This window comes from Hippopotamus amphibius, chromosome 1 (genome assembly GCF_030028045.1).
Source record: "Hippopotamus amphibius kiboko isolate mHipAmp2 chromosome 1, mHipAmp2.hap2, whole genome shotgun sequence".
Lineage (NCBI taxonomy): Eukaryota > Metazoa > Chordata > Mammalia > Artiodactyla > Hippopotamidae > Hippopotamus > Hippopotamus amphibius.
In genome coordinates this window covers 172611140-172624724 of record NC_080186.1, presented here as the reverse complement: position 1 = coordinate 172624724, position 13585 = coordinate 172611140, and the positions used below count along the sequence as shown (strand labels likewise).

The 13585-nt window shown below is 38.1% G+C and overlaps 1 protein-coding gene across 1 annotated transcript in view; it reads left to right on the top strand.

Moving 5' to 3' along the window:
* The window catches only part of MEGF10 (multiple EGF like domains 10), a 269700-nt gene that overhangs the window by 55370 nt on the left and 200745 nt on the right, over positions 1-13585 (top strand). The gene's annotated exons all lie outside the window — the stretch shown is intronic.

Below are 13585 nucleotides of genomic sequence, written 5' to 3'. Positions count from 1 at the left end.
TTCACTCTGTATGACAGATTGTAGTTCTATCCACCTCATTACATATAGCTCCATCTCATCCCTTTTTATAGCTGAGTAATATTCCATTGTATATATATGCCACATCTTCTGTATCCATTCATTTGTTGATGGGCATTTAGGTTGCTTCCATGTCCTGGCTATTGTAAAGAGTGCTGCAATAAACATGATGGTACAAGTTTCTTTTGGGATTATGGTTTTCTTTGGGTATATGCCCAGGAGTGGGATGACTGGATCATATGGTAGTTCTATTTGTAGTTTTTTAAGGAACCTCCAAATTGTTTTCCATAGTGGCTGTACCAACTTACAGTCCCACCAACAATGCAGGAGAGTTCCCTTTTCTCCACACCCTCTCCAACATTTGTTGTTTCCAGACTTTGTGATGATGGCCATTCTGATTGGTGTGAGGTGATACCTCATTGTGGCTTTGACTTGCATTTCTCTGATGATGAGTGATGTTGAGCATCTTTTCATGTGTTTGTTGGCCATCTGTATGTCTTCTTTGGAGAAATGTCTATTTAGGTCTTCTGCCCATTTGTGGATTGGGTTATTTGCTTTTTTGGTATGAAGCTGCATGAGCTGCTTGTATATTTTGGAGGTTAATCCTTTGTCCCTTGTTTCATAGGCAATTATTTTTTCCCATTCTGAGGGTTGCCTTTTAGTCTTGTTTATGGTTTCTTTTGCTGTGCAAAAGCTTTTAAGTTTCATGAGGTCCCATTCGTTTATTCTTGATTTTATTTCCATGATTCTAGGAGGTGGGTCAAAAAGGATGTTGCTTTGATGTATGTCAAAGAGTGTTCTGCCTATGTTTTCCTCTAGGAGTTTGATAGTGTCTGGCCTTACATGTAGGTCTTTAATCCATTTGGAGTTTATTTTTGTGTATGGTGTTAGGAAGTGTTCTAATTTCATTCTTTTACATGTTGCTGTCCAATTCTCCCAGCACCACTTATTGAAGAGGCTGTCTTTTTTCCATTGTATACTCGTGCCTCCTTTGTCAAAGATAAGGTGCCCATATGTGTTTGGGCTTACTTCTGAGTTCTCTATTCTGTTCCATTGATCTTCCTTTCTATTTTTGTGCCAGTACCATACTGTCTTGATCACTATGGCCTTGTAGTATAGTTTGAAGTCAGGAAGCCTGATTCCACCCACTCCATTTTTCCTTCTCAAGATTGCTTTGGCTATTCGGGGTCTTTTGCGTTTCCATACAAATCGTAAGATTTCTTGCTCTAGTTCTGTGAAAAATGCCATTGGTAATCTGATCGGGATTGCATTAAATCTGTAAATTGCTTTGGGTAGTACAGTCATTTTCACGATGTTGATTCTTCCAATCCAGGAACATGGTATATCCCTCCATCTGTTTATGTCATCTTTGATTTCTTTCATCAATGTCTTAAAGTTTTCTGCATACAGATCTTTTGCCTCCTTAGGCAGGTTTATTCCTAGGTATTTTATTCTTTTGGTTGCAATGGTGAATGGGAGAGTTTCCTTAATTTCTCTTTCTGCTCTTCCGTTGTTCGTGTATAGGAATGCAAGAGATTTCTGTGCATTAATTTTGTATCCTGCTACTTTACTAAACTCATCAATGAGTGCTAGCAGTTTTCTGGTAGAGTCTTTAGGGTTTTCTATATATAGTATCATGTCATCTGCAAAGAGTGATAATTTTACTTCTTCTTTTCCAATTTGGATTCCTTTAATTTCTTTTTCTTCTCTGATTGCTGTGGCTAACACTTCCAAAACTATGTTGAATAACAGTGGTGAGAGTGGACACCCTTGTCTTGTTCCTGTTCTTAGAGGGAATTCTTCCAGTTTTTCTCCATTGAGAACAATGTTGGCTTTTGGTTTGTCATATATGGCTTTTATGATGTTGAGGTAATTTCCTTCTATGCCCATTTTCTGGAGAGCTTTTATCATAAATGGATGTTGAACTTTGTCAAAAGCTTTTTCTGCATCTATTGAAATGATCATATGGTTTTTATCCTTCAATTTGTTGATATGATGTATCACGTTGATTGATTTGCGTATATTGAAGAATCCTTGCATCCCAGGGATAAACCCCACTTGATCGTGGTGTATGATTTTTTTAATGTGCTGTTGCAGTCTGTTTGCTAGTATTTTGTTGAGGATTTTTGCATCTATATTCATCAGTGATATTGGTCTGTAGTTTTCTTTTTTTGTGACATCTTTGCCTGGTTTTGGTATCAGGGTGATGGTAGCCTCATAGAATGAGTTTGGGAGTGCTCCGCCTTCTGCAATATTTTGGAAGAGTTTGAGAAGGATAGGTGTTAACTCTTCTCGAAATGTTTGATAGAATTCGCCTGTGAATCCATCTGGTCCTGGGCTTTTGTGTGTTGGGAGATTTTTAATCACTGCCTCAATTTCTGTACTTGTGATTGGTCTGTTCATGGTTTCTATTTCTTCCTGGTTCAGTCTTGGAAGATTGTATTTTTCTAAGAATGTATCCATTTCTTCCAGGTTATCCAATTGATTGGCATATAGTTGCTTGTAGTAGTCTCTCATGATGTTTTGTATTTCTGAGGTGTCCGTTGTGACTTCTCCTTTTTCATTTCTAATTCTGTTGATTTGCATCTTCTCCCTTTTTTTCTTGATGAGTCTGGCTAATGGTTTATCAATTTTGTTAATCTTCTCAAAGAACCAGCTTTTAGTTTTATTGATTTTTCTTATGGTTTCTTTCCTTTCTTTTTCATTTATTTCTGCTCTGATCTTTATGATTTCTTTCCTTCTGCTCATTTTGGGGTTTCTTTGTTCTTCTTTCTCTAGTTGTTTGAGGTGTAAGGTTAGGTTGTTTATTCGATCATTTTCTTGTTTCTTAAGGTAGGACTGTATTGCTATAAACTTCCCTCTTAGAACTGCTTTTGCTGCGTCCCATAGGTTTTGGGTTGTTGTGTTTTCGTTGTCATTTGTTTCTAGATACTTTTTGATTTCCTCTTTGATTTCTGTAGTGATTCCTTGGTTGTTTAATAGTGAATTGTTTAGCCTCCATGTGTTTGTATTTTTTGCAGTTTTTTTCCTGTAATTGATATCTAGTCTCATGGCATTGTGGTCTGAGAAGATGCTTGATATGATTTCAATTTTCTTGAATTTGCTGAGGTTTGATTTGTGACCCAGGATGTGATCTATCCTGGAAAATGTTCCGTGTGCACTTGAGAAGAAAGTGTAGTCTGTCGTTTTTGGATGGAATGTCCTATAAATATCAATGAAGTCGAGATGGTCTAATGTGTCATTTAAAGCTTGTGTGTCTTTATTTATTTTCTGTTTGGATGATCTGTCCATTGATGTAAGTGGGGTGTTCAAGTCTCCCACTATAATTGTGTTACTGTCGATGTCCCCTTTTATAGCTGTTAGCATTTGCCTTATGTATTGAGGTGCTCCTATATTGGGGGCATAGATATTTACCATTGTGATATGTTCTTCTTGAATGGATCCCTTGATCATTATGTAGTGCCCTTCCTTGTCTCTTTTAATAGTCTTTACTTTCAAGTCTAATTTGTCTGATATGAGTATTGCTACTCCAGCTTTCTTTTGACTTCCATTTGCATGGAATATCTTTTTCCATCCCTTCACTTTCAGTCTATATGTATCCCTTGGTCTGAAGTGGGTTTCTTGTAGGCAGCATATAGAAGGGTCTTGTTTTTGTATCCATTCAGCCAGTCTGTGTCTTTTGGTTGGAGCATTTAATCCATTTACATTTAAAGTGATTATTGACATGTGTGTTCCAATTACCATTTTCTTAATTGTTTTGGGTTTGTATTTGTAGGTGTTTTCCTTTTCTTGTGTTTCCTACTTAGAGAAGTTCCTTTAGCACTTGTTGTAAGGCTGGTTTGGTGGTGCTGAATTCTCTTAACTTTTGCTTGTCTGGAAAGCTTTTGATTTCTCCCTCAAATCTGAATGAGATTCTTGCTGGGTAAAGTATTCTTGGCTGTAGGTTTCTCTCTTTCAGGACTTTCAGTATATCCTGCCATTCCCTTCTGGCCTGCAGAGTTTCTGTAGAAAGGTCAGCTGTTATCCTGATGGGTTTTCCCTTATATGTTGTTTGTTGCTTTTCTCTTGCTGCTTTTAATATTTTTTCTTTGTGTTGAATTGTCGTTAGTTTGATTAATATGTGTCTTGGTGTATTTCTCCTTGGGTTTATTCTGTATGGGACTCTCTGTGCTTCTTGGACTTGGTTCATTATTTCCTTTCCCATGTTGGGGAAGTTTTCCACTAGAATCTCTTCAAATATTTTCACAGACCCTTTCTTGTTTTCTTCTTCTTCTGGGATGCCTATAATTCGAATGTTGGTACGTTTAAGGTTATCACTGAGGTCTCTGAGGCTGTCTTCTAGTCTTTTTATTTTTTTATCTTTTTCCTGCTCTGTGGCGTTTATTTCTTCCATTCTATCTTCCAACTCACTTATTCGTTCTTCTGCCTCAGTCATTCTGCTGGTTAGAGCATCTAGAGTATTTTTAATTTCAGTTATTTTGTTATCCATTGCTGTTTGTTTTTCTGAGTTCTTATGAACTGTTTCTTGTACTTTCTCTAATTTGTTATCGAGATTTTGTATCATTTTTACTATCATTACTCTAAATTCTTTTTCAGGCATTTTTCCTATTTCCTCCTCATTTATTTGGTCTTGTGGGTTTTTTTCCTGCTCCTTTGCCTGCATGGTGTTTCTTTGTTTCCTCATGGTTGTCCAAGCTTTTGGGGTTGCTTGTCCTGGTGATAGAGGTGTTTATAGAAGACTGTCCAAGCCTCAGACTAATGTCCAAGTATTGGATTAGACGAATATTCAGTCTAGGAAACACATACATGTATAAGACACACAATTATTGAATCCGTTAGGACATAAGGCTCTAGAAAGACCTGACAGAACCCCAGTGTGCTATCAGATATTCAGAGAGAAACCCAGCAGAAATTGACAACTGAAACAGAACGAATCAGAGACAAAAGCAAAAGCAAACAAACAACAAATAACACCCTACACATACAAACATCAATCCAGGGAGATTTTGTAAGCTAGGATCAAATATAGAAAAGAGCTGGAGTACCACCAGAGAGAATGGAGATTCTCAGAATGTAATTAGACAACTGTACTAAGAACTAAGATAAAGACAAAAGCCTAATATTAATACCAAGGCAGTGCATCATCTGGAGAATAGAGCAAGGAGTCTGAGCAGACCGATAGTGTTGCTTATAAGTATGTTAAGATAAAATACACTTAAAATGGCTGGAAGAAAGGGGAACAGAAGAGCGTAATGTGGTTGGAAATATGCAAAGAAAAAGAAAGGAATAGAAGTGTATAAAAGAAAGGGATGAAAGGAAAGTATGAAAGATATTTTGTCCGTACTACCAAAAACTTAGCTAGATATAGAAGTATTTTAAAAGGCAAAAAAAAAAAAAAAAAAAAAAAAAAAAAAAGAGTGAAAAATATCCTTATAAAATTATGTTGTAAAACTTGTAGATCCCTTAGGGCTAAGATCGTATTTAATAAATCAAAAAAAAAAAAAAAAAGAGAAAGGAAAAAAAAAAAAAAAAAAAAAAAAGAAAAAAAAATCCAGAACTGATCTCCGAATGGACCAGTTCAATAGGTATTGATACTACTATTTCTGTTTCCTTAGCGTCTCAGCTGTAAGTGTCCTTTTCCTTGCCTTGAGTTTTTTTTTTTTTTTGCGTTATTCTGTGACCAGCAGAGGTTCCTTTATTGTTCGTCTGTAAGCCTCGGTGTGTGGGGAGGGAGAGGGTGCAATAGTGGCTCCTTCTCCTGGGAGGGAGTGAGCAGTGGCGCACTGTTGCTTCAGTCAGGCTTGGAGGTGCCTGTTGCATAGAGCGCTGGTGGCTCAGGCGTACACAGAAAGTCTTAGAGTTGGGCCTCTCTCGGGGTTTTTTCTTTTTGATGCTGGTTTGTTTTTTTTTTTTCTCTCGGCAGCCTCCCTGCTGCTGGCGTTGCAAGGAGTTTTAATCTAGCCCCGCCCGAGCGCCTGAGGGTACTTGTTATCCCTGAGCGCCTTATGTGGCCCCGCAGGGCGTCTCTCCGCTGCCTGTTGCAGAGGCGCAGAAAGAGAGGGAGAGGCTATGCGCGCGGCTCCTCCCCGCCGCCCGGGAGCCTGCAGCCTCCAGCCGCCATCATGGCCGGGCAGCTCTCAGGGATCGGCACTCCTCTCCGCGGACCTCCTCCCTCCTGTCCTCTCGGTCCGTCACCCTACCGGCAACAATGTTTCTCCCCCTGAACCAGCTCTCCGGTTCCCACGCTCCCGCTCCTGGACCCTCCGTTCAGCCGCGGATCGATGTCTCGGTCCGGGAACGCTGAGCTGCGCTGCGGACCCTCCGTATGTTTCTCACTCCCTCCCGTCTGCCACAGCTCCGCCGCTTCACCCTCTTTGAGCCCTCGTAGATGCCTCCCTACCGGCTATGTCAGGTTCTCCGCAGCCCTTTCCGGTGTCCGAGGCCGTCTGCTGGTGTTCAGCTGGTTCTCTGTGGGAATGACTGCCTCCTTCCGTGCATTCCCAATGCATCTGTGGAGAGGGATGCACTCCACGTCTCTCTACTTCGCCGCCATCTTTTTCTCCCCTGCCTTGGTATTAATATTAGGCTTTTGTCTTTATCTTAGTTCTTAGTACAGTTGTCTAATTACATTCTGAGAATCTCCATTCTCTCTGGTGGTACTCCAGCTCATTTCTATATTTGATCCTAGCTTACAAAATCTCCCTGGATTGATGTTTGTATGTGTAGGGTGTTATTTGTTGTTTGTTTGCTTTTGCTTTTGTCTCTGATTTGTTCTGTTTCAGTTGTCAATTTCTGTTGGGTTTCTCTTTGAATATCTGATAGCACACTGGGGTTCTGTCAGGTCTTTCTAGAGCCTTATGTCCTAACGGATTCAATAATTGTGTGTCTTATACATGTATGTGTTTCCTAGACTGAATATTCATTTAATCCAATACTTGGACATTAGTCTGAGGCTTGGACAGTCTTCTATAAACACCTCTATCACCAGGACAAGCAACCCCAAAAGCTTGGACAACCATGAGGAAACAAAGAAACCCCATGCAGGCAAAGGAGCAGGAAAAAAACCCACAAGACCAAATAAATGAGGAGGAAATAGGAAAAATGCCTGAAAAAGAATTTAGAGTAATGATAGTCAAAATGATACAAAATCTTGATAACAAATTAGAGAAAGTACAAGAAACAGTTCATAAGAACTCAGAAAAACAAACAGCAATGGATAACAAAATAACTGAAATTAAAAATACTCTAGATGCTCTAACCAGCAGAATGACTGAGGCAGAAGAACGAATAAGTGAGTTGGAAGATAGAATGGGAGAAATAAACGCCACAGAGCAGGAAAAAGATAAAAAAATAAAAAGACTAGAAGACAGCCTCAGAGACCTCAGTGATAACCTTAAACGTACCAACATTTGAATTATAGGCATCCCAGATGAAGAAGAAAACAAGAAAGGGTCTGAGAAAATATTTGAAGAGGTTATAGTGGAAAACTTCCCCAACATGGGAAAGGAAATAATTCACCAAGTCCAAGAAGCACAGAGAGTCCCATACAGAATAAACCCAAGGAGAAATACACCAAGACACATATTAATCAAACTAATGACAATTAAACACAAAGAAAAAATATTAAAAGCAGCAAGAGAAAAGCAACAAACAACATATAAGGGAAAACCCATCAGGATAACAGCTGACCTTTCTACAGAAACTCTGCAGGCCAGAAGGGAATGGCAGGATATACTGAAAGTCCTGAAAGAGAGAAACCTACAGCCAAGAATACTCTACCCAGCAAGAATCTCATTCAGATTTGAGGGGGAAATCAAAAGCTTTCCAGACAAGCAAAAGTGAAGAAAATTCAGCACCACCAAACCAGCCTTACAACAAGTGCTAAAGGAACTTCTCTAAGTAGGAAACACAAGAAAAGGAAAACACCTACAAATACAAACCCAAAACAATTCAGAAAATGGTAATTGGAACACACATGTCAATAATCACTTTAAATGTAAATGGATTAAATGCTCCAACCAAAAGACACAGACTGGCTGAATGGATACAAAAACAAGACCCTTCTATATGCTGCCTACAAGAAACCCACTTCAGACCAAGGGATACATATAGACTGAAAGTGAAGGGATGGAAAAAGATATTCCATGCAAATGGAAGTCAAAAGAAAGCTGGAGTAGCAATACTCATATCAGACAAATTAGACTTGAAAGTAAAGACTATTAAAAGAGACAAGGAAGGGCACTACATAATGATCAAGGGATCCATCCAAGAACAACATATCACAATGGTAAATATCTATGCCCCCAATATAGGAGCACCTCAATACATAAGGCAAATGCTAACAGCTATAAAAGGGGACATCAACAGTAACACAATAATAGTGGGAGACTTGAACACCCCACTTACATCAATGGACAGATCATCCAAACAGAATATCAATAAAGACACACAAGCTTTAAATGACACATTAGACCATCTCGACTTAATTGATATTTATAGGACATTCCATCCAAAAACGACAGACTACACTTTCTTCTCAAGTGCACACGGAACATTTTCCAGGATAGATCACATCTTGGGTCACAAATCAAACCTCAGCAAATTCAAGAAAATTGAAATCATATCAAGCATCTTCTCAGACCACAACGCCATGAGACTAGATATCAATTACAGTAAAAAAACTGCAAAAAAGACAAACACATGGAGGCTAAACAATTCACTCTTAAACAACCAAGGAATCACTACAGAAATCAAAGAGGAAATCAAAAAATATCTAGAAACAAATGACAACGAAAACACAACAACCCAAAACCTATGGGATGCAGCAAAAGCAGTCCTAAGAGGGAAGTTTATAGCAATACAGTCCTACCTTAAGAAACAAGAAAATTATCAAATAAACAACCTAACCTTACACCTCAAACAACTAGAGAAAGAAGAACAAAGAAACCCCAAAGTGAGCAGAAGGAAAGAAATCATAAAGATCAGAGCAGAAATAAATGAAAAAGAAAGGAAAGAAACCATAAGAAAAATAAATGAAACTAAAAGCTGGTTCTTTGAGAAGATTAACAAAATTGATAAACTATTAGCCAGACTCATCAAGAAAAAAAGGGAGAAGATGCAAATCAACAGAATTAGAAATGAAAAAGGAGAAGTCACAACGGACACCTCAGAAATACAAAACATCATGAGAGACGACTACAAGCAACTATATGCCAATCAATTGGATAACCTGGAAGAAATGGATACATTCTTAGAAAAATACAATCTTCCAAGACTGAACCAGGAAGAAATAGAAACCATGAACAGACCAATCACAAGTACAGAAATTGAGGCAGTGATTAAAAATCTCCCAACACACAAAAGCCCAGGACCAGATGGATTCACAGGCGAATTCTATCAAACATTTTGAGAAGAGTTAACAGCTATCCTTCTCAAACTCTTCCAAAATATTGCAGAAAGCGGAGCACTCCCAAACTCATTCTACGAGGCTACCATCACCCTGATACCAAAACCAGGCAAAGATGTCACAAAAAAAGAAAACTACAGACCAATATCACTGATGAATATAGATGCAAAAATCCTCAACAAAATACTAGCTAACAGACTGCAACAGCACATTAAAAAAATCATACACCACGATCAAGTGGGGTTTATCCCTGGGATGCAAGGATTCTTCAATATACACAAATCAATCAACGTGATACATCATATCAACAAATTGAAGGATAAAAACCATATGATCATTTCAATAGATGCAGAAAAAGCTTTTGACAAAGTTCAACATCCATTTATGATAAAAGCTCTCCAGAAAATGGGCATAGAAGGAAATTACCTCAACATCATAAAAGCCATATATGACAAACCAAAAGCCAACATTGTTCTCAATGGAGAAAAACTGGAAGAATTCCCTCTAAGAACAGGAACAAGACAAGGGTGTCCACTCTCACCACTGTTATTCAACATAGTTTTGGAAGTGTTAGCCACAGCAATCAGAGAAGAAAAAGAAATTAAAGGAATCCAAATTGGAAAAGAAGAAGTAAAATTGTCACTCTTTGCAGATGACATGATATTATATATAGAAAACCCTCAAGACTCTATCAGAAAACTGCTAGCACTCATTGATGAGTTTAGTAAAGTAGCAGGATACAAAATTAATGCACAGAAATCTCTTGCATTCCTATACACTAACAATGGAAGAGCAGAAAGAGAAATGAAGGAAACTCTCCCATTCACCATTGCAACAAAAAGAATAAAATACCTAGGAATAAACCTGCCTAAGGAGGCAAAAGATCTGTATGCAGAAAACTTTGAGACAGTGATAAAAGAAATCAAAGACAACACAAACAGATGGAGGGACATACCATGTTCCTGGATTGGAAGAATCAACTTAGTGAAAATGACTGTACTACCCAAAGCAATTTACAGATTCAATGCAATCCCGATCAAATTACCAATGGCATTTTTCACAGAACTAGAGCAAGAAATCTTACGATTTGTATGGAAACGCAAAAGACCCCGAATAGCCAAAGCAATCTTGAGAAGGAAAAATGGAGTTGGTGGAATCAGGCTTCCTGACTTCAAACTATACTACAAGGCCATAGTGATCAAGACAGTATGGTACTGGCACAAAAATAGAAAGGAAGATCAATGGAAGAGAATAGAGAACTCAGAAGTAAGCCCAAACACATATGGGCACCTTATCTTTGACAAAGGAGGCACGAGTATACAATGGAAAAAAGACAGCCTCTTCAATAAGTGGTGCTGGGAAAATTGGACAGCAACATGTAAAAGAATGAAATTAGAACACTTCCTAACACCATACACAAAAATCAACTCCAAGTGGATTAAAGACCTACATGTAAGGCCAGACACTATAAAACTCTTAGAGGAAAACATAGGCAGAACACTCTTTGACATACATCAAAGCAACATCCTTTTTGACCCACCTCCTAGAATCATGGAAATAAAATCAAGAATAAATGAATGGGACCTCATGAAACTTAAAAGCTTTTGCACAGCAAAACAAACCATAAACAAGACTAAAAGGCAACCCTCAGAATGGGAAAAAATAATTGCCTATGAAACAACGGACAAAGGATTAACCTCCAAAATATACAAGCAGCTCATGCAGCTTAATACCAAAAAAGCAAATAACCCAATCCACAAATGGGCAGAAGCCCTAAATAGACATTTCTCCAAAGAAGACATACAGATGGCCAACAAATACATGAAAAGATGCTCAACATCACTCATCATCAGAGAAATGCAAGTCAAAGCCACAATGAGGTATCACCTCACACCAATCAGAATGGCCATCATCACAAAGTCTGGAAACAACAAATGTTGGAGAGGGTGTGGAGAAAAGGGAACTCTCCTGCACTGTTGGTGGGACTGTAAGTTGGTACAGCCACTATGGAAAACAGTTTGGAGGTTCCTTAAAAAACTACAAATAGAACTACCATATGATCCAGTAATTCCACTCCTGGGCATATACCCAAAGAAAACCATAATCCCAAAAGAAACTTGTACCATAATGTTTATTGCAGCACTCTTTACAATAGCCAGGACATGGAAGCAACCTAAATGCCCATCAACAAATGAATGGATACAGAAGATGTGGCATATATATACAATGGAATATTACTCAGCTATAAAAAGGGATGAGGTGGAGCTATATGTAATGAGGTGGATAGAACTACAGTCTGTCATACATAGTGAAGTAAGTCAGAAAGAGAAGGACAAATATTGTATGCTAACTCACATATACGGAATCTAAAAATGGTACTGATGAACTCAGTGACAAGAACAAGGACGCAGATACAGAGAATGGACTGGAGAACTCGAGGTATGGGAGGGGGCAGGGGGTGAAGGGGAAACTGAGAAGAAGCGAGAGAGTAGCACAGACATATATATACTACCAACTGTAAAATAGTCAGTGGGAAGTTGTTGTATAACAAAGGGAGTCCAACTCGAGGATGGAAGATGCCTTAGAGGACTGGGGCAGGGAGGGTGGGGGGGACTCGAGGTGGGGGGCGTCAAAGAAGGGAGGGAATATGGGGATATGTGTATAAAAACAGTTGATTGAACCTAGTGTACCCCCCCCAAAAAAAATAATTAAAAAAAAAAATAGGCATTTGTTAGATCAGCGCACAAAAAAAAAAAAAAAAAAAAAAAAAAAAGAAGTAAGTCAGTGGCATTATCTTGGGATGTTTTTCACTTATTGCCTCTAAGAAAGTCATGTTACTGCTCTGTATGGGCTTTCAAAGACAGAACCAGTGTTAGAAGAGCCATTTCAGACATGTTGCAAATAACTGAGCAGCATCGAGATTCCTCACATTGAGAACACCCTTCCTATACAACCTCTTCTCTGGTTAAAAGCATTTCAAATTTTTAAGAAACAGTTATAATGGAATCATAGGGGTTTATACATTCAAGTCAGTCATGTGGTCTGCAAAAGTTAACTGTACATTGTAATCTACGTAAAAGCCTCTGTTACGTGTATTTGTATAAGCTCGAATCCTAAATAAAATGGCTGCCAGCAGAATGCTCATTAAATTAGATTTAAGATTCCAAATGTAAAGTTATTGATTTATAAGTGGATAAACACTGCTAAGTCTCTGGAATCATCTGAAGTTATTAAATTACCAATTTAATTACTTTTTTTTTTTTACTATTTTGATTGTTTAAGTAAACAGTATAAGGTATTATGTTTGAAATGAAACTGAAAAATATCAGCCAATAATTATTTTCCACAGTCATTTAGAAATTAATGATCTGCTGAAAAATGGTGACGGGTTTTGGTTTCCTTTGCCCCAAATTCCTGGCCCTCATAAAAAATATAGCCTATGAGAGGGAAAGATTAGGATGAGGTTAGATGATAAATTTTTAGCCACCAGCATCTAGGCCAAAAGAGCCTGGCTTGGCCCTATCACATTGCCCATGTGTTTTTATGTACTGTACCATTTGGGTATTAAAATAAAATTTTTTATCTGTCCCTAGAGGCAAAATTGAGTTATATATTAAATGGTTATTTTCTTTGTTTTCTGCTTAGGTATGCATGTAATGTGGTAGCATAATATATATTCCACACTTGTTTCATTCCTGCAGAGAGATAATATTTTTGCAGCTGACAGGGTAAAGGCATCCTGTGCCTCCAGAATAGGAGAAAACATATTGGCAGTATAAAATACAGATGTTCCCAGTGTTTTTTCTACTTCATGGTTGTATTCAGCAGAGGTTAACTTTCATGGGCATAATCTCCTATCCTTGTTTAGGCAGTTGGACACAGAAGTCTACGGCAAACTCAAGATTGTAAAAGTGGTTTCAAGGAAAGTATTTCAAAATGTTTTCAGTGGGAGGAAAGTAACTTAAAAATGCATTCCCCCTTCCTCCTTTACAAGAGACTCTTTTCATAAGATTGTTGGAACCAGAACAACCTTCCTACTTCTCTATAAGGAAGGAACTTGAAGTATATCCAATTTTTCTTTTAAATAATTTTAAGTGAGAAACGAATATAAAATTTTCATGTCACAGCTTAGAAAAAATAAATAGGAACTGCTGTGACAAA